Below are 24705 nucleotides of genomic sequence, written 5' to 3'. Positions count from 1 at the left end.
AGGGAAAGTGAAAGCTGCCAGGCCTCTTAAAGTCCAGGCGTAGAACTGGCTCAGCATCACTTCTACAGACTTCTAATGGCCAAAGGAATTCGGGACACCAGCCCAGATTCAAGGGGAGGGACCCCGCCTCTTGATAGGTGGGAGAGCACGTGCGTACAGGCACAGAAGGAATTGACAACAGACTTCGTGGGGACCACCGTGCGGGGACAAGAGTCTGGGTGTTTGGAATTATAAGAGAGGGGATATGTTGCCTGCTTCTTTCTTTGTCTCCATGCCTTCAAACTCTCCCAACGAGCACCACCGTAATCCTAGTAATGATTTTGCAACGGTGCTAAGTTTGAATGAAAGAATTCATTCAGCGGCGTGAACTGGAATGCCTGGAATAAACAGATCAAGGAGAAGATGTTTCTAGGCTTTTTGAAACGTGATACCTGTTGGGAAAGAATGTCCGCGAGCCGTTCTCTCTCGGATTTGCCTCTCTGCAGAGCAACAAAAACCAGCCACGGGGTCAGCTGAGGCACAAGAAGGAAAAGAGATTTCTTGCCGTGGACTAAACCTAAAGCCTTGCCCCCTTAAGCACTCCGCTCCTTAGTCGTGCAGCCTCTTGTATTTTTTTTTTAATTTTTTTTAAACTTTTTAATTCAGTTTTGAGAGACAGAGAGACAAAACACTAGTGGGGGAGGGGCAGAGAGCGGGGGAGACACAGAACTGGAAGCAGGCTCCAGGCTGAGCTGTCAGCACAGAGGCCGACGCGGGGCTTGAACCCATGAGCTGTGAGATCATGACCTGAGCCGAAGTTGGACGCTCAACTGGCTGAGCCCCCCAGGCGCCCCAACCTCGCTTGTATCTGTATCACGGCTATGGCCTGCATCCTCATCAACAGATTCACTGACCCTGCCGGTGGCCGTGAGCTTTCTTCTGCAGGAGACCTTGCTCCTCCAGGACCAGTCTCCTGGCTCCTGGGGGATCAGGAGGCTCCTGAATGTGACCTCTGTTGGCCGCTGCTCAAGAGAAGCATTTTGGTCTCGCCCGAAAGGCCTGAGTGACAGCTTGTGCCAAGCCTGGAATCAGTGTTCCCAGTGGTTCCGCAACTCGCACCGGGTGAGACCCGATGGGCTCCCCCCATCCAAGCGCCTGCTGTATGCAGCGGACATCGGGCCTCTCTAGTCTTCTCCACTCCCAGCAGCCTCTGCCAACGACCCTCCCACCCTCTTCCTCCTTCCTCCAGGCCATGTCCCTGCCCGGGTTCCAACTGTTCTCCTCGGCCTTCAGATCAGGTCCAACCCCTCTCCTCCAGGGGGCCTCCCTGCATCCTCAGGCCCAGTTTTTCCTGCTCCGCGCCCCCCCGGGGTCCCCGGAACGTTGCCACGGTTCTGCCCTCAACGCTGCAGGTGGGAAGGGGGCAACACTTCAAATCCCTGCCCCGGCGAGGCCCACGGGGGTAGAGAGGAGCGAGGAGGGTGGCGAGGGCCGCAGCGGGGCCCTCCCGGGGGGACTCCGAGGGTCCAGATAAGGTGGCCGCGCCGTCCAGTCCGACCGGCCGGAAGCCTCCCGCAGGTGGACGACGGGCCAGGGAGCGGGCACAGCAGGAGCACAGGGGACAAAGGCAGGAAGGCACAGGGGGAGTGAAGGGGCTTTATGAGACCCCAGAACCTTCATCTCTGTGACCCGCCCCCCCCAACCCATACTTGTTCTTGCTCATTCTCTTGTGGATGTGTTTAGGAAAGTATAGGGTTTTTTTTTTTTTTTAATAAAAAATATATCGTGTTCAACACATGATGGCTACACTTAGAGTCATGATTAAGTATTTTTAAGTTTCTCCAGTTGAATTGCTACAAGAGTAAACTTTGAGAGATTTGGCCCCCACAAAGGAAGGCTCTTTGAGGTCCTCGATAAATTAGGAGACGCAGGCGGGTCCTGAGACCGGAGCTTTGGAAATTGCTGGTATGGTCAGCCCTGGAGCCAGGTTCCCTGGGTTCCGATCTCGGCTTCTCTTAATTCTCATCATTACTACCCGTGTGACCTCGGTTGGATGAGGTTGCACATTTCTCTGTCCTGTTTCTGCATTGGTAAAACTGGAAACACAGTAAGAGTGCCACCGTGCAGACTGAAGGAGGTCATCAGTCGTAGCCCTTTGGGAAGGTGCCTAGTGCATGGTTCGTGGTTGACACGTGTTAAACAACGTTAACATACGCTCGCCCCAGCGCTAGTAGGCACCGGGCATTGTGCTGGCTTCAAGTGACACAGGTGCAGTCCTCAGGGGACCCACGGCTGGGGGAAGGAGCCCCAAGGAAACGGATCATGTGTGCATGGAGTTGGCCAAGGCATATGGGACGATGCAGGCAGGACCTTCAGCGAAGGAATTTAAACATCTCGCTCCAGGGAGATGCTGCTGGGACAAATCCCTCAGTGAGTCCAGAATGTTCTGAACTGACATATTTGTCAAGAACGTTTACAGAGCTGAGGCTTAATGAAAGGAGGGCTGGCTGGGAGTCCCATTACCAGGGACACTCCTTTTCTGACTTGCTTTGGCAACTTATTTAACAAACAGCAAACATCTGCTGTGCTCCTGGCATTCTGCTAGGGTAGAGGGACATCAAGATGATTAAGATACACCTCCTGCCTTGAAGGAACTCCCAGAACCGAGAGGAACATGGCCCGACTGTCATTACGCACCAGAGACAATACACGACAAGAGGTGGGGAAGCCACCTAGCCGCTCTGACCAGTTTCTCTAGCTATCAAATGAGCACAGCCCTGCCTAATCAACATTTCTTCCTGACCCAAGACCCCGGTCCTCCATTCGAATGTGTTCGGTCCTCCCAGAAACCACGTTTGGAGTTTGAGGGTCATTTGTCAGTGTCATGAACCTTGGCAGGGCGAGCGGGGGGGGGGGGGGGTGCTGTGCTGTGGTGAACAGTATAGTCACACTGTATCAATGGAGAGAGACTGGGACCCAAGGCAGCTTCGAATCTTGCCCATGGTGAGAGGACAAGATGCCTCAGGGCACAGAGGAACCCAAAAGCAGAGACGTTTCCACGCCTCTTCAGAGTTCGGGCAAAAGATGTTTCTCAACACGAGATCAATTTTTCCAATTCCTATTTGAGATTTAAAATAGAAGCCCAGCTGGCTGGTGCTGGCTAACAATCTTCCCGACCCTCATCACCATGTGTTCTTCTTTGCATATCTCCCCCCTCGAGATGACAGTCACATAGATGCCTGACACCATCTAACACAACAGCATCGCCTGAACTATTTAGCTGATTTCCGTGGCTAACTACAAACACTAAGTTTATTCTCTTAACATAACCTCAAATACAAGGGTTACCCAAGTAGACATAAGAGTATTCCATTGTAGTTTAGAACTTGCACATTTACATCGTGGATCTTGTGACGGCATTGCTGGAATTGTGTGACATCAGCGAATATTTACAGAGCTATGCCAGAACTTGATTTATTTCTTCCCTGTATGCAGAGAACTTTCTGAGCTATCACTTATATTTGCGTAGGGAACATTGATTCTAATTACTTGAGTATTGCATTTCTAGCGTCAACGTCCATACGCTAGCGGGAAGCATTTTGCTAACGTGATGCTTTGGTAATCAGCCGAAGCTCAAAGAAATGTAGGTCAATCAAATGGAAGAGAGAAGCTCAGTGTAGGTTTTTCAACTGTCCTTTTCCTTTTATAAAACACAATCTATGAATTCAAGGAGACCTGTTTAAGATCTAGTCCCAGACCCTGGATCGCTCCTTGACCTGTGTACGGCCTTTCTACCTTTCATTATCCCTACCCCACCCCTAAGTAGTTAACATTATACTTCATCAGCAATGGCCTATTTTTTTTTTTTTTTTTAAGGATTAGGTTTTTACGGTAGTCTTTAAGTTGGGAGTACTCAACTTAAAAAAAATTTTTTTTAATGTTTATTTATTTTTGAGAGAGAGAGAGACAGACAGACAGAGTGCGGGCAAGGGAGGGGCAAGGAGAGAGGGAGACACAGAATCCGAAGCAGGCGCCAGGCTCCCAGCTGTCAGCACAGAGCCCGACGTGGGGCTCGAACTCACGAACCACGAGATCATGACCTGAGCCGAAGTCAGATGCCTAACCACTGAGCGACCCAGACACCCCGGGGAATACTCAACTTTTAAAGATATCATTCCATTCCCACCTAACCTGTATGTCATAATCATGGAATGATGAGTTCCATCTGGCCAAATTTTCCAGTATTCTAAGTTCTGTCCGTTTTGGCGGCTGTCACGGAGCCCGTGTCCACACGTTCCCTTTGTTCCTGCAAATTGCTTCTAATCAGCTCCTTCCCATTTTCAGCGGAGTGAGCAATCCAATGACCAACCTTCTTGGAATCATGGATAAAGCAAGCACAATCAGATCTGAGTAAGGGCTGCAGCCCAGTCACCCTGGAGGAGACACAAGCTACTTTGCTCTAATGGGCGGACTCCGGAGTTAGACACTGTGCACAGAGAGATAATCCAAGTGGCCAGTCTCTCCGGGTCCATATCAGTAAATCAATGCTTTCGTGCTGGAACTATTTATTGAGCCAAGAGCATGGTTTCACGTTGTCAGACTCAAGGTTGTCTCTATCTGCTCAGGCTGGACCTTTTCATCTTTTCCTTGGCTGACTCATCCTGTCTGTTTTCTGTCTAAGGCTCAAGATACAACCTCTCAACTTCAGATAAAAACAGCTTTATCCTCCCCTCACCACGAAGCTCACATCAAGAGTTTATCTTCCTTGGAAAACAACTTGCTGACACCATGCAGGATGCATATCTGGGAAGGGAGCCTCCTGGGTAGCTAAGACAGAAAGTGAGGGTGCTGACAAACTCGCTCTGGGGGTGGCGGGCAGGCCCTGGGTTTAAGGTAGCAGGGCCACAGGTCCCCAACTTCAGGAGCACCAGAACCCCTTGGGATGCTTGGTAAGAATCCACTTTCCTGGGCCCCACTGTCAGAAATTCAGATTCAGAAGATCTGGGGTTCAGCCAGGAAACTGCAGTTTGGTTTTTTAAAAAATGTTTTTCATGTTTATTTTTGAGAGAGAGAGAGACAGACAGAGACAGAGAGACAGAGCACGAGTTGGGGAGGGGCAGAGAGGGCGACACAGAATCCGAAGCAGGCTCCGGGCTCCGAGCTGTCAGCACAGAGCCCGACGCGGGGCTCAAAGTCACGAACCGGGAGATCATGACCTGAGCCGAAGTCAGATGCTTAACCGACTGAGCCACCCAGCGCCCAAGAAACTACAGTTTTAATTCGTACGGTTGGGGACTATGATCCGAGACATAATACCATTTACAGAGGGCACAGCGTGGGCAAACCAAAGCATATGCTGGTTGGGCCACCCTTGGAAGAGAGTGAGAAGCCTTTGTCTGGATTGGGAGCAGTGTTTGTACAAAAGGCAGAATAATTTGGTTGCTGAAAAGAAAAACATCAAGGAATAAAGAACACAGAAATGTGACATATTTGAGGGGCACCTGGGTAGCTTAGTCGGTTAAGCGACCATCTCTTGATTTCGGCTCAGATCATGATCTCACGTGGTTCGTGAGTTCAAGTCCCACATTGGGCTCTGTGCTGACAGCGTGGAGCCTGCATGGGATTCTCTCTCCTTCTCCCTCTGACCCTCCCCTGCTCTCTCTTTCTTTCAATAAATAAATAAATATAAAAAAAAAACATGGAGTATTTGAATTTCTTATAACATCATCTGACAAGAAAACCCTGGCAGCAAAGATAGTTAACCAGATTCACTTCCCGATTTGAAATGACACCAGAAAAGATCTGCGGGCCATCTGGGAGACGGGGTTAAAAACACAAATAACAAGTATCTCTAAAGGGACAGAGTTTTTGTTAGTCTTTCACACATTAATAGCACAAAAGATGAACCTGAAGGGATGATTCGATCCCTTTGATAGAGTACGGTCAATTGAACACCGTGCTTTAAGTCAGGAGGTTCTTAGCTCAGGAATAAACATCCTATGATGGACAGGATAGCATCCCCCACCCTAACAAAGAATGACCCCCAAATGTCAATAGGGTTGATGGGAGAAACCTGCTCTAAAAGATAAAGACTTTATAAAAACATAACCAACGACACTGTTATCACACCTGAAGATCCTAATTACTATTATATTTTAATAAGGCAGGAGCTCCCCAAAACAAGAATGGTGTATTAAGGTCTTAAAGTAGCGGACAGTATTGAACTTAATGCGCATCAGTGAACTTTTCTATCTTCAAGCTACTCCAAGATGCTCAATTAGGATTCTCACTTTCGGATAAAGCCAGTGATATATATATATATATATATATATATATATATATATATATATATTTATTTATATATAAATATATAAATTTTATAAATATATAAATATATATTTATAACATATATAATTATATAAAATATATTATATAATATATACTATAATATATATAAATATATAAAATATATAAATAAATAAATGTATAAATATATAATATATTTTATAAAATATATAATTTATATAATAATTTATAAAATAGTTTATATAAAAATTTATAAAATAATATATATTTTATATATAATATATAAATATATATATAAATATATAATATATATATAATTATATAAAAATATAAGTATATAAAATATATATTGTATAATATATATTGTATAATATATAATTATATAAAATATATTGTATAATATATATTGTATAATATATAATTATATAAAAAATATATAATATATATGATTATATAAAATATGTATTATAATATATTATATATGTTATATGTTATAATTAAATATAAATATATATATTTATATATTATATATGTTATAATATATAAATATGCATATATATAAATATATGCATATTTATATATATAAATAAAATGTTGCCTTAAGCCCCCTTCTCTGTCAGCCCCTACTTTCGGCCACGGAATAGACGATTACAGTTGAAGAAGAGATCAGAAATCATCCGGCCCAACATTTAGCATGTCAGACGAGGCCCAGAGAGCTCCTCTGTTTTTCCAATAAAACACACAGCTGAATTAGTGCAAGTTTTCATAGAACTCCCTGAAGTAGTTTTAATCCCACTTCGGCATTTGGTCACAAAGGAACAAATCCACAGAAGAGATGTGCAAAATAGCAAACACCAGAAAGTAATGTGCTATTTGCACATTTCTGGAATACTGAGTAATACAAATCATGCCAATATGGGCGGGGCGTGGCCGTTGCCGTCTCACTCAAAGCCTGGGACCTCATTTCCACTGAGGGCAATGGGTAATGTATGCATAAACACTTGGGATTGAGCGGGGGTGGGGGGGGTTGCCTCCGGCTGGCTGGGTGATGTGTGGTGGCAAGCAGCAAAGGGACGGGCAGGGGACAAAAGCAAAGTCTTCAGTCCAGTGACTGATGTGGAGCTTTGAACGTTGCCGAGAAAGCAAGCAGGAACGGCGCGCTCGGTGTTTGGGTAGGGAGAAGGTTTGAAAAACAAGGTATGTCAAAAGAAGTAAACATGACGGGGCTGGGGGGTGGGGGGAGTTATCCCTACCACATGAAGGTAATTAATTAAATGCCATCCTACACGGAAAAGCATTCAGAAAACCACAAGCGCTAGGTTGACTGTGAAGGGTTATTATTGTTGTTACTGCTGAGAATCATTCAAAACCAATTACAACACATACCAAGGGATGGAGGTGAGATGAGGTGCCGAGGGGCCGATAGAGAATCATGAACAAATTCTGTCATTCCTCAAGTCAAGACCTCACGGCGGCGATCAGTTCTCATTTCTCATTTTTTGGGCTATGGAGCATTGGGCTTCTTAGTTAGGACCAGTTGCCCAGTGTGTGGCTCTCGGTGGGAGATCTCCCAAGGGGAAAGCCTAAGGCTGTCACACCGAGACCGGGACTTGAACGCATGACCTACACTCAGCCAATCAGAAAGCCCCAGTAATGACTGGGCATCATGACGGAGGCTGGCACGAGATTATTCTCGGTGGTGGAGTTGGGCCCTTAAAGGTTGGAGGGAGGGGGGAGGCCAGGAGTAGCGGTGCTGGAGGTGAGGCCCTGACCAAAGCAGAGTGTGATTTTGGCCTTGTGCTTGGTCATGAGGCCCACTGTCAGTTCTTCCTTTTTCTCTGAGTCCGATCTCTCCTTTTTCTGGTGATGATATGAAGCAGCCAGGTCCTCCTCAATTCCTTTTGGCTTGCGTTATGCAGAGCTGGATTCCATATTTTATTTTATTTTTATTTTATTTTTTTAAATGTTTCTTTCCAAAGGAGAGAGAGATGGAGCGTGAGTGGAGGAGGGGCAGAGAGAGAGAGAGAGAGAGAGACAGAATCCGAAGCAGGCTCCAGGCTCTGAGCTGTCAGCACAGAGCCCGACGCAGGGCTTGAACCCATGAACCGCGAGATCAGGACCTGAGCCGAAGTCGGACACTCAACCGACTGAGCCACCTGGGTGCCCCTGGATTCTATATTTTATAAACAATCTTGATGGCCTGTGTCATTGTAGAGCGACCATCCGAGGGATACTCAAAATAGCCTGAGTTCTAAGGAATAATAAATAATTTAGGGCAAAGACTTACATGAGTATTTGTAGTACTAGTAAAAGGCTTATTAGTCCCCAGGCAAATTCAGTTTTCTAAATCGCAATCTTAAGCATTTATCTTGTCTTCTCCGTGTTCCATCCTCACCCTCAAAGTTCAGTGTGTATGTGAAGAGCCCCCCCATGATCAAGGCCGGGCATAACACGCGGTGAAACCAGCATGCAGTTTGCACGGAGGGCTAGAAATACAAAATGTCTACTAGTCAGCTCACGGCCTGTCGCAGAGAGAGTGAGCAAAGGCTCTGTTCTAAACCATCCCCATGATGCCTCTGCTAACACACGTGCCTTACCTTCCTAAACACCAGCACGGGCTTTTATGCCAGCGACGAAACGTGCAAACAGACCACAAGGTTTTAAGGTACACTCTAGTTGATCCAGGCGTTTATCGTTGGCTACGAATTTGCACAGCCGAACGATGATGTAAAAATCCCACGTTTATACCAGCCAAGGAAAAAAAGCCAGAATCAACATAAACAGCCACCAGAAGGGAACTGGTTAAAATAGGCTATCGCCATACGATGGGCTACCGCGCAACCATGGAATAAGGCAAATGTACACGTAATAATACACAAGGATGCCCGAGGTATCCGGGGTTGTCCGGGGCAGATGTGCAGCGCCAGCCTATTTTATCAGTTGGTATGTTTCCGCTCACAAGGTTGCTGAGGAGTTAATGGGCCTATTTATAAGTGGCGTAAAAACTCTCCTGGAAGCTCATATAAGGTAGCGTTATCCCTGCGAGGAATAGCGACCGAGAAAAGGTAAACTGTGGCTGGCTTACCCATCCCGAGTCCATGTTATTTTTAGAATTGTTTTTCTAAAGGTCAAAAATGCTCGGATTGTACTAGAAAGAAAACACTGATTTAAATCTGTGGACTATTCAGGAAACTCATCCAAATTAGCGTTACTTGTAATTAGCGTGGTGAACGGACTGCGCTGATTTAGAGCAATACTGATTTGAAGTGCTTCGTAATTCTGATGTTATGGGACTAAGCTATCACCTCTGGGTTTTTATGGTGTTTTAAGATCATCTCAGTCATTGACATGGTAAACACTAACGGCCAAAGATGACCTCTGTGTCTCTGTTCCTTCTGTGTTGATTAACTCGTCCGGGTTCGTGAATCCTGACTCACCTGAAATCTGAACAGAATAAACTGGTGATTCAGAGGTGGCTCGATACTAAACACTGATGATGTCTGAATGACTAGTCCTCAATTATTTTACATCAAAGAGAAGACGGCAAAGCTCTCCAAATAAGGTACCTTTTGAAAAACCATCTTGGGGACAGCCGTAGGTAAATGCAGAAAAGTCTTCTTAGCCAAAATGTCATCAGGGGCCCATATCTGATTATCCATATTCTGGCTGGTGGACATTTAGCAAGGTACGAGGGGCGTGATCGCCAGAACTATGGCAGCTGGGCCATTTCGATTCAAGGACTTTCAGATATGTCACCAGGCTGCAGAGTAAGTTAGGCCCCAGCGTCTCATTTCTGAGGTGGACAGACCTTGATAGTCAGCTTAGACAGGGATGACCAGGCCCGAGAAAACGCTTCTCGCGTAGGAGACTTGACAGTGACAAATTACAGAAATGCCACGTAGCCTAAAAAGCCAACTAGGCTCAGAGACAGTAGCACTTTACGGATGTTCGTCCACGTCTATGGATACGTGTTCGTGCCTTTCAAATTTAAATTCAGACAACATGGTTGTCATATCCAAAATGGCTCCTATGGGAAACTTTTAAGGCACTCCAGGCCTACTGTCCCCACATCCTGAGAAGACCCCAGAAACTCTTAATTTCTCCCGGAGTCTATTCTTGAACTGTGGTGGCCAGAGGTCGAACCATTCGAGTCTATGATAGCCACGTGAATCTGGACCCAAAGCTCAGGACAGTCAGTCAGTGTAGTAGTTGCTTTAGCAGTTTGAATTCACATAAAGGACAGGACTCTCTGGAGCCCTTGAGGCAGCAGATCTTCTGATTCTTCCACGGCTGCCCTGTATATAATTCTATACTAGAAGATATAAACAAAATCAACTTTCCTCGGAAGACTTTTCAACCAGTCCAGAGCTGAAGCTGTATGACAACAACATGCTAGGTAGTCTGGGAGTGTAGCTTTGGCCTTGGAGCTGGATGACAGAGGCTATGCAGGCCCAGGGCCATCATTTAAAACAGGTGTGGGGGAGGGGCGCCTAGGTGGCTCAGTCGATTAAGCCTCCAACTCTTGATTTCAGTTCAGGTCATGATCTCACGGTTCGTGAGTTCCGGTCCCGCATCCGGCTCCACACTGACGGTGCAGAGCCTGCTTGGGATTCTCTCTCTCTCTCTCTCTCTCTCTCTCTCTCCCTCTCCCTCTCCCTCTCCCTCTCCCTCTCCCTCTACTTCTCCTCTTTCTCTCTCAAAAACGAATAAATAAACTTAAAAAGAAAATTGGTGTGGGGGACATGTGAGAATGAGCAGGGAGGAAGAGGGTGCAGGGAGCCGATTATCGCGCTGCTAAGAGGCACCTTTCCAGATTCAAATGGAGGGAATGCGAGGGATTTTGATGCCAAGATATATAAATATTAATGGCAAAAATCAGTACTCTTTTCGTTTTCTAAACTATCGTTCCACCATCTTTGTCCAATTGCAACCTCAAAACCTACCCTAGTGTTGCACGTCATTTCGCATTTATCTGTCATGAGTTGCTTGGATCAACAAAGAGGAATCAGGGAAGTTTCATTTAAGTTTCAGCAAGAACCTTAATGGCATAACAAAACACTCGCAGGGGTGGGAAGCAGACAGACCACAATGGGGGCGGTGCTCTGACCCCTGAGCATAAACAATAAGGCACACGAAGACACTTGGAGCTCGTCCGGCTCTGGCAAACAGCCCTTTTTGTCTTTGAAGCCCTCAGTGACATTGTTGAAATACATCTTCAAAAACAGGAAGCTATGTGATTTTTGATTTTCTGGCGACCTCGCCCTTTCTTGTGAACTGCGAACCGGACCATGAGCTTTGATTCACAGTAAAGGCTGGAGGTAGAAACAAAAGTATTTCCTTTTCACCTAAATGTCCATGTTTTCAGAAGCAGCGATGAGGCTAAGCCATCAGGTACCCAACAGACATTCCTGAAACGAGATGGAGGTGCGTCTAGCTTTCGTTTGGGTTTGTAGCTAGAACGGGGAGGAGAATCCGCCTTGATGAGAGGAGAAATTCGGTCCGTGAGCAGGGATGTACTAGATAATTAGCCATCCCAGGAGGCGATGACTGATTTGTCAGAACACGACAGCAAATGCTTATAGAAATATAACAGAGTATCTGTTTTTTCATCTTTACGTTGAGGAAGTTGACCTAGAACAGGGGCCGAAAAACTTTCTGTAAAGGGCCTGATAGTAAATAAAAGGGTCCTTTTTTCTGGCCAGTCTCTGTCGCAACGACTCCAGTCTAGACAATACGAAAATGAACGAGCATAGCTGGGTGCCAATAAAACTTTATTTACAAACAGGTGGCAGCGGGCTGCATTTAGCCTGTGAGCCACAGTTTGGTGACCCCGATCTAGATGATTATCCTTCATTCTCTCTGACCAGTGAGGCATCTTTCTGAGCGACACAAGAGCAGCGAAAATACCAGCATGCTCTTTCTCCCTCGCACTGACTTCTTCACGTCAACTCGCATTCTAAAACGTGGCGACCCTCGAGGGAGGAGCTCTCTCTTTCCCTCTCTGCCTCTCGATCTTTATCCACTGCATTCTGACTTCCCCACACGGGGCTTCACAAACTACCAAGGTGCCCTTCTCGTGGTCAAGGCTGGGGGTGGCCATCCAAGCCTCAACATTCTGGACTCCCATGAGGTCTTTGAATTTACTGACCTCTCCATAACTCTTAAAATCCTGGACCCAGTCCTCCAGCCTATCCTCCTGCCTCTGCCTGCCGCATCAAGATCTGTACCACTGCCAAGGTCAGCCCGAGCCCCCGCCAGTGTCGTTCTCCACGAGACCTGTCAGGCATCCCCTCTCTCCTGATTATTTCCCTGAGATAACTTGGATGACTGTACCTTCATCTGCCCCAATCCCAAAGCTGACAATCTTGGAGTCATCTATGACCCCTCACCTTTGACCTGCAAGCCGGTCGCTTCACACAGGGCCTGCCCCTTCCCCGGCTCCCTGAATCGGTCCCTTGTCATCCCCTGGATGTAAAAAGTGTCTTTCCGTTGAAGGACCCAGAAAGGCATTTGGATGACTGAATGAAGCTCTCTGAAAAATGGAAATCAGAAGCTAAGGAGAAAAACCACTTCTTTGAGAAGAGTCGAGTAGTGGAATGGAGAGAGGTGACAGGACCACCAGACAGAACTTTCATGGGCTGTAGGTGCTTCTCCCTTCAAAGAGCCCTTCCTCTACCAAAATATGTATGTATATGTTCAAAGTTAGATTTTAGGACTATGTTGCTTTGATGGGGAGTACAGTCTGGGCTGGATCATATTAGTTTTTTCCCTTCCGATTTTTCGAAGAAATCGAAATCATTTCATGGGTCCTTAGTTCTGTACCTAATGGAGAAGTCACTGCTGGGCATATTTGTCATCAGATGTTACTAAAACCACAAGAAGTTCTTTTAAAAAAAAACCTCATCGTGGAAAACATTTCCTGTCTTAAACTGTGTATCCCTCTTTTTAAAGAAAGATGTAACTAATGTCTGCCAACAAGAAATGCGGATGTATTGGAATTATATTCATCCATAAAATATAATATTTGGTGGCGTTCCTAGATTCCGATATAAGGATGAAAAATAACCTTGTAATATTTCAAGATGCGTGATTAATCTTAGGGGGAAATCAGCCTTCTGATTTGGCTGTTCTTTTTGTTTTTCTAGCTTTATAATTGACAAAAATTATGTATATTTAAGGTACGCCACATCTTGTTTTTGGTGTCTATTCACATTGGTAAATGATTGCTACAGTCAAGCTAATTAACACGTCCATCACCTCACCTAATGACCATTGTTCTTGTTCTGTTTCCTACTGAGGACACTTAGGATCCACACGGCAAATTATAAGTATACAATACAGTATTACTGACTCCAGTCACCGTGCCATACATTACATCCCCAGAACGTACTCATCCCACAGACCTGAAACCTTGTACGTGTTGTTCAACATCTCCCCATTTCCCCCCACAGCCCCAGGCAGCCACTCTGTTTTCTGCTTCAGTGAGTGCCACTCCTGCAGATTCCGCACAGAAGTGATTTCATGTAGCATTTGTCTGTGTCTGGTTTATCTCACGTAGCGTAATGTCTTCCAGGTTCATCCATGTTGTCTCAAATGGAGCAGGGTTTGCTCCTTTTTTTTTTTTTTTTAAGACTGAATCATATTCCTGTGTGTGTGTGTGTGTGTGTGTGTGTGTGTGTTAGTGGTACAACGAATGTGGGGGTACACGTAAGTCTTTGAGATCCTGATTTCATTTCCTTTGGACACAGATCCCCCCAAGTGGGATCGCTGGATCATACGGTAGCTCTATTTTTTAATTTTTTGAGCAATCCCCAGAGTGTCATCCATGATGGCTGTACCAATCTACACTCCCACCAAAAGTGCACAAGGGTCCCTGAGAAAATAAACGGGGGGGGGGGGGGGGGAGGGCGCCTGGGTGGCTCAGTCAGTTAAACATCCGACTTAGGCTCAGGTCGTGATCTCAACGGTTCCTGAGTTGGAGCCCAGCATCCGGCTCTGTGCTGACAGCTCGGAGCCTGGAGCCTGCTTCGGATTCTGTGTCTCCTTCTCTCTCTGCCCCTCTCCTGCTCATGCTCTCACGCGCTTGCTCTCTCTCTCTCTCTCTCAAAAATAACACTAAAAAAAAAATAAAAAATAAAAAATAAAAAGGAAAAGAAAAGAAATAGTGAAATGTCTATTTGTGCCCTGACAATGAAACGAAAGCCAGCTATCGCCTCTTTGGCTACTACTAGAGAAGGCATCAATCTCAAGCAAAAACTCTCTAGAGTTTCCGTTCTGCAAATCAATTGAACGTGTTGCTTCGTATCCTGATTTATTCGGACGAGCCTTGTGGTTCGCTCAGCCGGCATGTGTGGGCATAAACCTTAGGCCAGGAACTGTGCCAGGTCTGGCTGTACCACGGTAAGTACGTGGCTTCTGTTTTAACGGTGACATTCGACACTGTGGAAATTGACCTATCACAGATTATTCAGGAGCTGCTGTCCGCGCAGTCACTGCAATTATGCGGGACAACACGGTTAAACCGTGGCTCTGACAAGGCAGAAGTGATTGCTACTTTGCCATACAAGGCATTTTCCGCTTCCTGGTGGGGTGGAGGAGGGTGGGATTTCGAGGAAAGTTCATCCGTGTGCCTTGCTAAGTAATGATTACGTGTGGATGACACCTCAGCTTCTCTCAAGAGTGACGAAGGTAGCACATGTTTTAGGCCCAAGTGTCTCCAAGGGGTTTTGTGAAACACGGGATACTATTCAGTTTACATAAAAACAACACGGATCCATTCAGGATCTGAGGCAGCCTGCTGTCTTTAACATGAGACTAGGAGCTCGAGCCCTTTATTGGATGCGCGACCTTCTGTGAGGAGCTTAGTTTCTGATTTAGAATCTCTCTCAGGATTGTCGCCGGAAGCAGACGGCCCGCGTGTCAAGGGCCCCGGGCCAGAGGGGACACTCATCAGACGCCCGCCTCCTCACTCATTGCAGACAACCCCACCCGCATCATCAACAGTTGTCTCTGATGCACTTTGGAATCAACTGCCATGCAGGTGTCTGATTCACCGGGGGGCGGGGGCACAGCCTGTGGTGGGGGTGGGGGGGGTGGGGGGAGAGGGGTGGGGGGTGGGAGGTGGCTACAAAGAAATTACTTTGACTAAGAAGCCCGAGCTAAGCAGACGTTGCCACAGATGGTGGGGAGGGGGAGGGGGCCTCAGTCTCAGCCCTGTTGACATTTAGGGACAGATAATTCCGTGTGTGGGGTGGGGGGGTGGGGGGGGTTGACCTGTGCACTGTGGCGTGTTTAGCGGTCTCCCTGACCGCTACCCACTGGAGGCCCCCGCCCCCAAGTGTGACAACTGAAGCAGCCTCCAGACCCTGCCGGATGTCCCCTGGAGGCCGAGACGGGCCCCAGTCGAGAACCGGTGACTTAGATGATCGCCGTCTGCCCCCGAGACCTGCCAGATCGTCCTGAGAACCAAATGAAAGAGAGTACGGGAAAGTGAAACCACCCGGTAGAGCCTGCAGCCCCAGGGGCTCCGGGTGCCGCCTGCACGGGCCCATCCCTGGGGAGAGGCCCACATCCTGAGGCCCAGGCCGCCTCCCGCTGCGGCCCCCCCCAGGAACCCGGTGGGTAAGGACGCAGGCAGCCGTGTGCTGTGGGGCCTCCCGAGGGGTTCTGGGCCACAGCAGCGTGGGGAACTCCGCTCTGAGCAGATGTGGCGTTGACTCACGTGCGGACAAAGGCAGCATTTGCACACGGCCACCGAAGGCCGGCTATGGTGGTCCGTGCTGGGGGGTGGGGGGGGGTGGGGGGGGAGACCCGCCAAGATCCTGTTCTTGCCCTCCAGGGACTTCCGATCTAGTTGGAAAGACTCCAGGACAGGCCACTGAGAAGAGCCCTCCTCGACTTTGCACAGAGGAGAGGAAGGGGGGACACTTTCGAAGCAGATAAACGCTTGCGTGGAGCCTGATGATGCCAGAGCCCGAGTTCGGGCAAAAAGGGTGGCCAAGCGTCTAAAAATTGGAGAAAAGGCTGACACGTAAGGGAACACAAAACAGTGAAAGAGCTAGAGGATATTGGGTGGCGGAAACCCCCATCCCTGCGCCACCAGCCCGGTCAGCTCAGTCAGCAACGTCCGCTGGGCCGGCAGAGCCAAAATGGCTCCTTCAGGCTACAGGGTAGGGATGCTCCCAAGTCTTTGGACCAAAAGCCACATCTTAGACTTCTGGACGCTTTCACACTGAGTGCTAGGTTTGTTTTTCTGACATTTTATGAAAAATTGCAAATATAGGGGCAAATATAGGGGTGGCTCAGCTTAAGCGTCCGACTTGGGCTCAGGTGGAGATCTCACGGGTGTGGGTTCGGGCCCTTCATCGGGCTCTGTGCTGACAGATTGGAGCCTGCTTCGGATTCTGTCTCCCCCTCTCTTTTTCTCTCTCTCTGCCCCTCCCCTGCTCGTGCTCTCTGTCTTTCAAAAAATAAAATAAAAGACGTTAAAAAAAAAAAATCAGTCCGACATCTGTTGACAAGCATTTTGATTATTTGTTAGTCAGGTCACATAACTGAGTGGAGCGCGGGTTGGGGGTGGGAGGAGTCAGGCCTCCAGTTGTTAGAAACCGAGCCTCTAAATTACTATACTTATCCTAATAACTCTTGAGAAATAGCCTTTGAATTTGCTTAAACATTTCCTGTGGTCTTCGCAGATAACCTCTAGTGGGGAAAAAAAAAAATTGAAGTGTCCATATTGGCCCTCAATGCTCTGGTTAGTTAACAAAACCCATGTGAAAAATGTCTTGGGGCTTCCTCAGCCCAGAGGCGCCTCAAATAGACTTCCTCGCTTCACCGAGGCCCAGAGATTTGCGTACTGAGTTGTTTCTTTTTGAGAGACATCTCACAAACACCCCAGCTGGGAAAAGGGGCAAACCGCCCCGTCTGAGAGCGTACAAGAACTCCTTCAGGGTTTTGTGACTTGAACGCTCGGTGTTCTTAAAAGAACGCTTGGAGCCTGCGGAACACCGGAGAATCCTTTTCGGTTCATTTCCAGATGGTCGTGCCTGACAAGGAGTAGTTCTGGGACCCTCATTTGTCCACACCTGCCATCTCATCCTGCTTTGTGAGGGAGAACGTTTCCTTGATTTGGCATTCTTTTAAAGAAAATCGAGATAGCATTGAATTCTTAGCTGAAGATCACTAGCTGGTGTGTGTGTGTGTGCGCGCGCGCGCGCGCGCGTCTGATTACGGGGTTTGCAAGTTGTATGGATCCAGAGCTTGAAAGAGAGGGAACCCTGAGGCAATTCTGGTTCAAAGTTACCCAAGATGTCTCATTGGCTAATTAGGGTGCCCAGTGGGCGGTGGGGAAATGAGGATAGCTGGTGGTGTTTAGTGTCAGGACTCGGGGATTCCCCGCGGGCTACTGAGGCCTCTCGGGTACGAAGGCGTGCTGACTTCAAGGGCAAAGATGGCTGCCAAGCCAGCCGGGCCCTGTGGGTGGAGCCGCCGCTGTGCCTAAGGCAGGAGGCCATGTTGGGGTGGAGAGAATTGTCTGGGACGAGCCAGTAGGGCGGTCAGAGGGGTAGGGACCCAGAGCGGACAATGAGGAAGCAGGCCCAGGTTCACCATACAGAGGTGGAGAAAGAGCCGGAGACACCATCGTCCCTGATCTCTGAGGCCGGGGACCCTCACATTTCCCAGCCCACCATTTTAGGCAGACACTGGGCCCAGTGGAGTAGGAAAGTCCCGGATAGAGTCAAATCCATTGTCAGCATTTCTAGTCTAAAGAGGGGGAAAGGCTTTGCAGGAATTTTCTAGCAGAGGAGACAGGCCTAAGTCTGTAGCTAAGGGGCCGCGTGTGGGTTGTTCCTTTCTGCCCGACTGAAGACACAGGGTACCACTGGCGGTCAGAGGCTCGTGGCCCTGGGGTCTATCTGGAAAGCAGGAGAGGAAAGGCATGGGCGAGGGGTCAGCACCTGTGGGGGGCTCCTGCAGTGAAAGAGCAGGTGACGACCAGGTATGAAGGAGACCGGTAATAACAGAGTGCACTCTGGATGGCCTTGATTGTGGCTGCCTGATCTTTGTTCCTTCCTGACGTCATGCAGGTCACACGAGGGTGAACTCAGTGTCAGGGGGAAGCAAGCCTGAGTCGCCGAAAGACACAGAGCACGTCTCCCAGAACATTCGGCCCTGCTCCAATCCCCTGCAAGCCATTTGCCGAGCAAGCCTTCGACTTGGTAGGTTCACTAGAGCATCGTGTAATGCTCTGTGGGAGTGAATGAAGTAGGACAGGACCCAATTAAATGCCCCGAGCCTGTGGCAGGCCCTCCTCCCTGGTCCTCAAGCCCAACGAAGGCTTGTGAACCATTTCTTTTTTTTTTTTTTTATGTTTATTTATTTTGAGAGAGAGAGTGCACACATGCCCCCACAAGTGGGGGAGGGGCAGAGAGAGAGGGCAAGAGAGGGCGAGAGAGGGAATCCCAAGCAGGAGCCACAGCACAGAGCCTGAAGCAGGGCTCGAACCCATGAACTGCGAGATCAGGCCCTGAGCCGAGATTATGACCTGAGCTGAAATCAAGAGCCAGATGCTTAACCACCTGAGCCATCCAGGTGAATCATTTCTAAAAGTAAAGAATTTCTAAAAGAGAAATTAAGATATCTTTAAAGACATCTGAAAGCAACCGGTCCCCAAACCGGGTGTTCTTTTCACTCAACCTATCATCATGGTGAACCTTCTTTGCCTTCATAACACCTTGACCCCTATTTTAATGGACTTGAACATCCAGAAATTGTTGCCTAGGACATTCCTGGAACCCATCTTAATCCTGTGTAAAGAAAGCCATCTAGCATGCCAAAGCACCCTACAGAGAAAACTGGAGGTGAGAAAGCTACAGAGAAAACTGGAGGTGAGAAAGGGGGAAGAGGCAGAAATGGGAGGAATCTAATGAACAGCGCTCGGAAGGGACTGGATAGCTATTGAATGGCCATAATGAAACACTCGGGAAATTTCAAGAAGAGAAGATCGGAAGCTGCCGAAGTCATTCATTCAGCAATGTCAGGGCAGGCTGAGAGTGGAACACAGTTCAAAGCACTGGGGAGTAAAAAGATTCAGCCCGTAGAATGCCAAGACTGATATTTGATATAAACCAAACTGTAGAAACGATCAAGCCTAATTGGTCCTGACCAGCAACCAGATGCTCTCCAAGGAGACGTCGGAAATCTTGAATTAATATCATTTTAACCACAGGAGCAAAATTCATCAAGCATAGTCCTAATGGGCAAAACAAAATATCATGTTGACCTTTTTCTTAAGGAATATTATCAGAGAACATTTTCAGTTGCCGTTCAGTGTTAAAAAGCTTTATCGTCTCTATCTGTTCTTGTCTTGTTTCCTAATTCCTCGCACACGCATGGTTTGTGTGTCCTGTGTGTGTGTTTGCTATGGACCTTAAGGAAGAGACCACGATTCCTTCTATTGGCCTCTTGTTTGCGAAATTGTTTTCAGTAACACGTCCTTGAGATGAGAAAACCAGCTATGATTGGTTTCAGACCTCTTGGTCCCACCTGATTTCCGCCTGTGCTGGTTTTCCAAATTACTGGGGTATCTATTGCCTTTATAAATTAAGATGCTTCCCCCGCCGCCCCGCTGCAGGTTCAATTTATTGGGCCCGATTGGTCTTGCTCTGCATTTCACTGGAGGGCCCTGTCTTTTCTTTGGCTCACCTACTGCCGCCCTTCCTTCTCTGCAGATCACCGAGGGAGGCAAGTTTCCTTTGAATGTCATGAAGGCATCGTAATTAGCCAGGAAGCCGAAGAGCATACCAACAGTCCCTTTCCCATCACCGCGCGGCCCTGTTTTGTTTTTCGGTCCGGAACCTCAAGCAGGAACTGGCGCAGTTCTAAAGGCCTCTCTACACCAAGAGTGATTAATTTCACCGGGAAGTGAAATTTGCACGGCCCTATTAGAAGCTCTGGACGGGTCGGCGCACCTTTTTTTTTTTTTAAGTCGGCTTGTGAGATACAACTTAACGTCCCGCAAAACTCGCCAAGTCCTGGTATTTGGAATTGCACTTTCCTACCATCCGTGGGGGAACCCGCACCCTGTTCGGGGTCAGGAGACGTGCGTGGATCCTGTTCGCATCCCCCCAGCGCCCCCAACCGCCACTGTCACCCAGTGGCTCTGAACGCAAGGCTCGAACTAGGTTGGCGGTAAGGCCCGCGCTGAGCTTTGAGTCAGTAGTTTTGTTCTAAATGGCTCTAAAGCAAAACAAAACCCGAAACTTCGTCTTCCCCAAAGCCTCTTAAGACCCTGACGAGTGAAGTTCGCCGCCGAAAGGACCAAGTTTCTGCAGCACAAAGTTTTATTTTTACAGTTGCCCCGGCGAGAATTGCCAAGCCATGTCAGAGCAGACAGGTCCCACCCCCCCCCCCCTGCTTTTCATCTAACCCGCAGCCCACTCCCCTGCCTCGGTCACCCCAACCCTCCAGGCAGCACAGGCAGTGGGAACAGGAAATGAAGTTTCTCAGAAAGTTCAGGCTGCCTTGGCCGGGCGCCAGGTGTCACCGGCGTGAAAGCGCCGAAGTCAGGCCCAGAGGGTTCTCTTCCTCCGGCTACACAGAAACCCTCTCACGCTCCTCCCTCAAACCTACCTAAGCTTAAATGCAAAACCATTTGTGCGGCTGGGGAAGCGTCCAACATTCTTCGGTTACGGACTTGGGGCCCTGCTTCCTCAGCGTTTGAGCAAGACATCTCGGCTGGGCTCAACTGGCAGTCGGCTCTGCCTCGTTCCCTCCCCGCCCCACGCCAAACAGCTGAGGGCTTGGAATCGGCCACGCACACACGTTCCTGGGTCCAGGTTTCTCTCTGGAACCGAAAGGAGACACGGGCCACCATCACGGGACAAGCTTTGACTTTCTGGATGATGCTCTCCCCCCCCCCCACCCCCTCCTCATTTCCCACTCTCCGGCTTTTCTCCTCCAGGGGGGTCCCAGAAGCCCCGCATGGGACGATCGCCTTGCTGACTCCTGCCATCATTGCGGCAGCCTGGCTTGCAGTCCCCCCTGGGGGCTGATTTCCGTGCAGTCTCGTGGCGCGGACACCGTGAAAAAGCCCACCAGAGACCACGTCCGGTTGGATTTGTGGGAGGTGGTCCGAGTCGAGCCGCATCCTTAGCGTGGCATCTGATGGCCCTTTACGTAAACCTGCTCCCTTCTTTCTAAATGGCACGTCTTAGCTTCTAACATACTACAAACTCTTTGCTCGCATCTCCTCTCCGCATCTCAACTCTTTGGCTATCTCCTCTCATTGGATTGTGAGGGATTCACGTCTGTCTTCTTTAGTACCGAATAAAGAGGTCGGCAGGCCCAGGAGGCTCTAATACCGTGGAGGCCTAGGTAAGCGAACCCAAATGCAAGCCTGCAAACGCCTCAAGGTTCGCGAGCTGAAACCCCAAAACAACCAGTCCCCAACAGCCAACGAGGCTTGAAGCGATAGCCAATCAATCATTTCCTTCCTTCGCTTCTGCCTTTTCTCTATATAATCTCTCCCTGAGCGGCACCCCCGTCTGCGACGCGCCCCTCACCACAGCCGGCCCGGCGCTGCCCCCGCCACATCGATGTTTGCTCAAATCAACTTGCGTTTTTCATGTGCCTCAGTTTCTCTTTTAACACCAGTAAAGGCTCAATCTTGGCTGCATAGTTAAACAAGTGAATGAATGAGCTCGCATGGAATCCTCCTGACACCTTTAAAAGCAAATCCTGAAGTAAATCGATGTGGGTATTTATGGTGAGTCAAACAACAAAAACGTAGAATAAAGGCGGTAAGAATGTGTCAGCTGAATAATCTATCCAGGGAAGTAATCACTAAGCCTCGAAAGATAAACCATAGGGAATAGGGTCCTACCGGGGAATACAGAGAAAGGAAATATTGACAGGTGAAACACGATGGCTGTGGAGATACTTACGCTGAGTGAAAGAGGCCAGACTCAAAAGGGGATCTATTGTATGATTTCCTTTTTATAAAAGAAGTCTATAAAATACAATCAGTAGGAACAAAGCGGGTCAGTGGTTGCCTGGCAATGAGGGCAGAGGGTGAGGGATTATAGTCGGGCGCGAGGAAACTTTTAGGGATGATGGATACGTTCATTATCTTACCAGGTGTGCATGTAAATCAACACTCACCACATCGCACATTTTTAATACATGCAGTTCACTATATGTCAATTACTCCTCAATAAAGCCAAAACACGCGAAAGGAGTACATTTTCACGCGCCAGTCAAGAGCTAGCCTCTGAGTGCCCAACAGGCAGGTGACCATTCTGATTCTCATTTTCCTGGTCTCCACCTCATGGGAATTTCAGCATTAACCAGATAGCCACTCGATGAGCTGGTGTTACCGAGGACATCTCTGCTTGTTATGATATAGTTTGGTTTCTGTTTCAGAAGCAAAGGAACCGTAACTATGATCCAGGGACCGTTTGCTTTATGACCTACTTCTCTACCTCCATTTTGCCAGAAGAACTGCCTTGCATTTTGATTGCTCACTCAACAAGTATTTGTTGCATGCTTTTTTTGAATCCTTTTTTTTTTTTAAGTTTATTTTTATTTATTTTGAGAGAGAGCGTGCGAGTGGAGGGGCAGAGAGAGAGAGGGAGAGAGAGAGAATCCCAAGCAGGCTCTGCGCTGCCAGGGCAGAACCCGATGTGAGGATCCCATGAACCATGAGATCATGACCTGAGCCGAGATCAAGAGTCGGACGCTTCACCCACTGAGCCACCCAGGTGCCCCTGTCTGTGAATCCCTTCTCAATTTCCTCTGATCTCTTTCCAATCCTGATCCTGTCTTCCAAGCTGCTAGGCATCCACCTTCCAACTCCCGTTCTCCTCTCCATAAGCTTATCTTAAAATCTATGGAGTAGGGTTTTTCTCTTCCAACCTACAAATCGTTGCCAAAACAAAGGAATATGTCGTACGTAGGAATCACTACTTCATGTGAGAAGGAACACAAGATATTGATCGCTGTGTGACATACCACTTTTCTGCTTGGCATCGTTTCTTGATAGGCTTCAACGTTTCTCCAGATGATGCCATCAATGGTGTCTGGGCCAGTCCCATGTGCATTTTAGTTGACTAGTTCACGTCTATGCCCTAGTCATTTCATGACCTGCTATGCCAGTGAGCTGTCTTAGATACGCTTGGGTCATAGTTTCATTGCCCGCCCCCAACTCCACTTTTTGAAAACTATATGTGAGGGGCGCCTGGGGGGCTCACTCGGTTAGGCGTCCGACTTCGGCTCAGGTCATGATCTCACAGTTCGTGGGTTCGAGCCCCGCGTCGGGCCCTGTGCTGACAGCTCGGAGCCCGCTTCGGATTCTGTGTCTCCCTCTCTCTCTGCCCCTCCCCTGTTCACGCTCTCTGTCTCAAAAATAAATAGACATTAAAAAAAATTATAAAAATTCTATGTGAAATGATAATGTGAAATCTTTCCCCGGTGAGGCCCGTTAAGGTGTACCAGTTAAGGAGAGAACACAGAGTCCCAGGTCCTAGGTTTGGGTCCTGGCCTTACAGTCTTCTCAACTTCAAGACTGCCGGTGACTCTCAGAACCTCAGTTTCTTTATCTGTAAAATGAGGCCGATGATACTGACCTGCGTTTTATCAAAACACAAGGACTTTACTGCTACCCGCCCATGTTTATTAAAACATCAAGAATGGATCGTGCCCGCGCAGAGTAAAGGCAGGTCGCCGACAGTCTCCCTGGTGGTGCGAGTTCCCTGTTTGCCTTCGGGAAAAATCCTGGGCTCTTAATTGCATCAGTAGTTTGGTTTGTTTTTGTTTGTTTTCTGGGTTTTGATTTCCTCTTCTTTCCACTTGGATGTGTTACTAAGCCTAAGGGGTCTTGGCTGGAAAAGGATGTAAATCTCAGAGGCTGATGACTTTTACTGGTACCGATCTAATTACACAAAGAACTGTGGGGGCCTGTCAGGCATTTCGTTAATTGTGTTAAATCCAAGACAGTTGGGAAGTTGGGTAGTTTCCTTGGAAATACCCGGCCTCAGAGATTTAGGTCATGGATTTTCTTCAGCTTCCTTCCAGAGGATCAAACGTGCGTCTAAGTGATTGAAGTTCTTGCGTTCGAGTCTGCTTGTGCCACTAACCACTTACTAGGAGCCTGACTAGTCCTTGCTGGCTGCAGTCCAGATGGAATTGCCTTGTAGATAAAATGGTTTTCTGTATTTATTCTTAAAATGAATCGCTGTTTCTCTTTTACCAAACGGCCTACAGAACGTGGCAAGGGTGACTCCTGTGACCTGCCGTGCTATGTGATCTGCACACCCTTTTGTTGTTAAAAAAGAACGTTCTCGAAGAGGCCGAAGTGAGGGGTGAAGCTAACTATCTCTCCTGCCAACCCAGGCTTTTCTAAATGTGACACTTAAGGGACAG

At 48.0% G+C, this 24705-nt stretch overlaps 2 long non-coding RNA genes across 2 annotated transcripts in view; one reads left to right on the top strand and one right to left on the bottom strand.

The window, feature by feature from the left end:
- LOC131502000 (uncharacterized) overlaps positions 1–24705 on the bottom strand; it is a 197750-nt gene that overhangs the window by 140805 nt on the left and 32240 nt on the right. The window lies entirely within an intron of this gene.
- On the top strand, positions 14529–16743 carry LOC131501999 (uncharacterized). Its single transcript, XR_009256944.1, has 3 exons — positions 14529–14685; positions 15175–15325; positions 16124–16743. It is a non-coding gene; the product is annotated as an uncharacterized LOC131501999 (long non-coding RNA).

The sequence above is a fragment of the Neofelis nebulosa genome, chromosome X (genome assembly GCF_028018385.1).
Source record: "Neofelis nebulosa isolate mNeoNeb1 chromosome X, mNeoNeb1.pri, whole genome shotgun sequence".
NCBI lineage: Eukaryota > Metazoa > Chordata > Mammalia > Carnivora > Felidae > Neofelis > Neofelis nebulosa.
The sequence above is the reverse complement of the archived record's forward strand: the minus strand, read 5'-3'. Positions and strand labels throughout refer to the sequence as shown.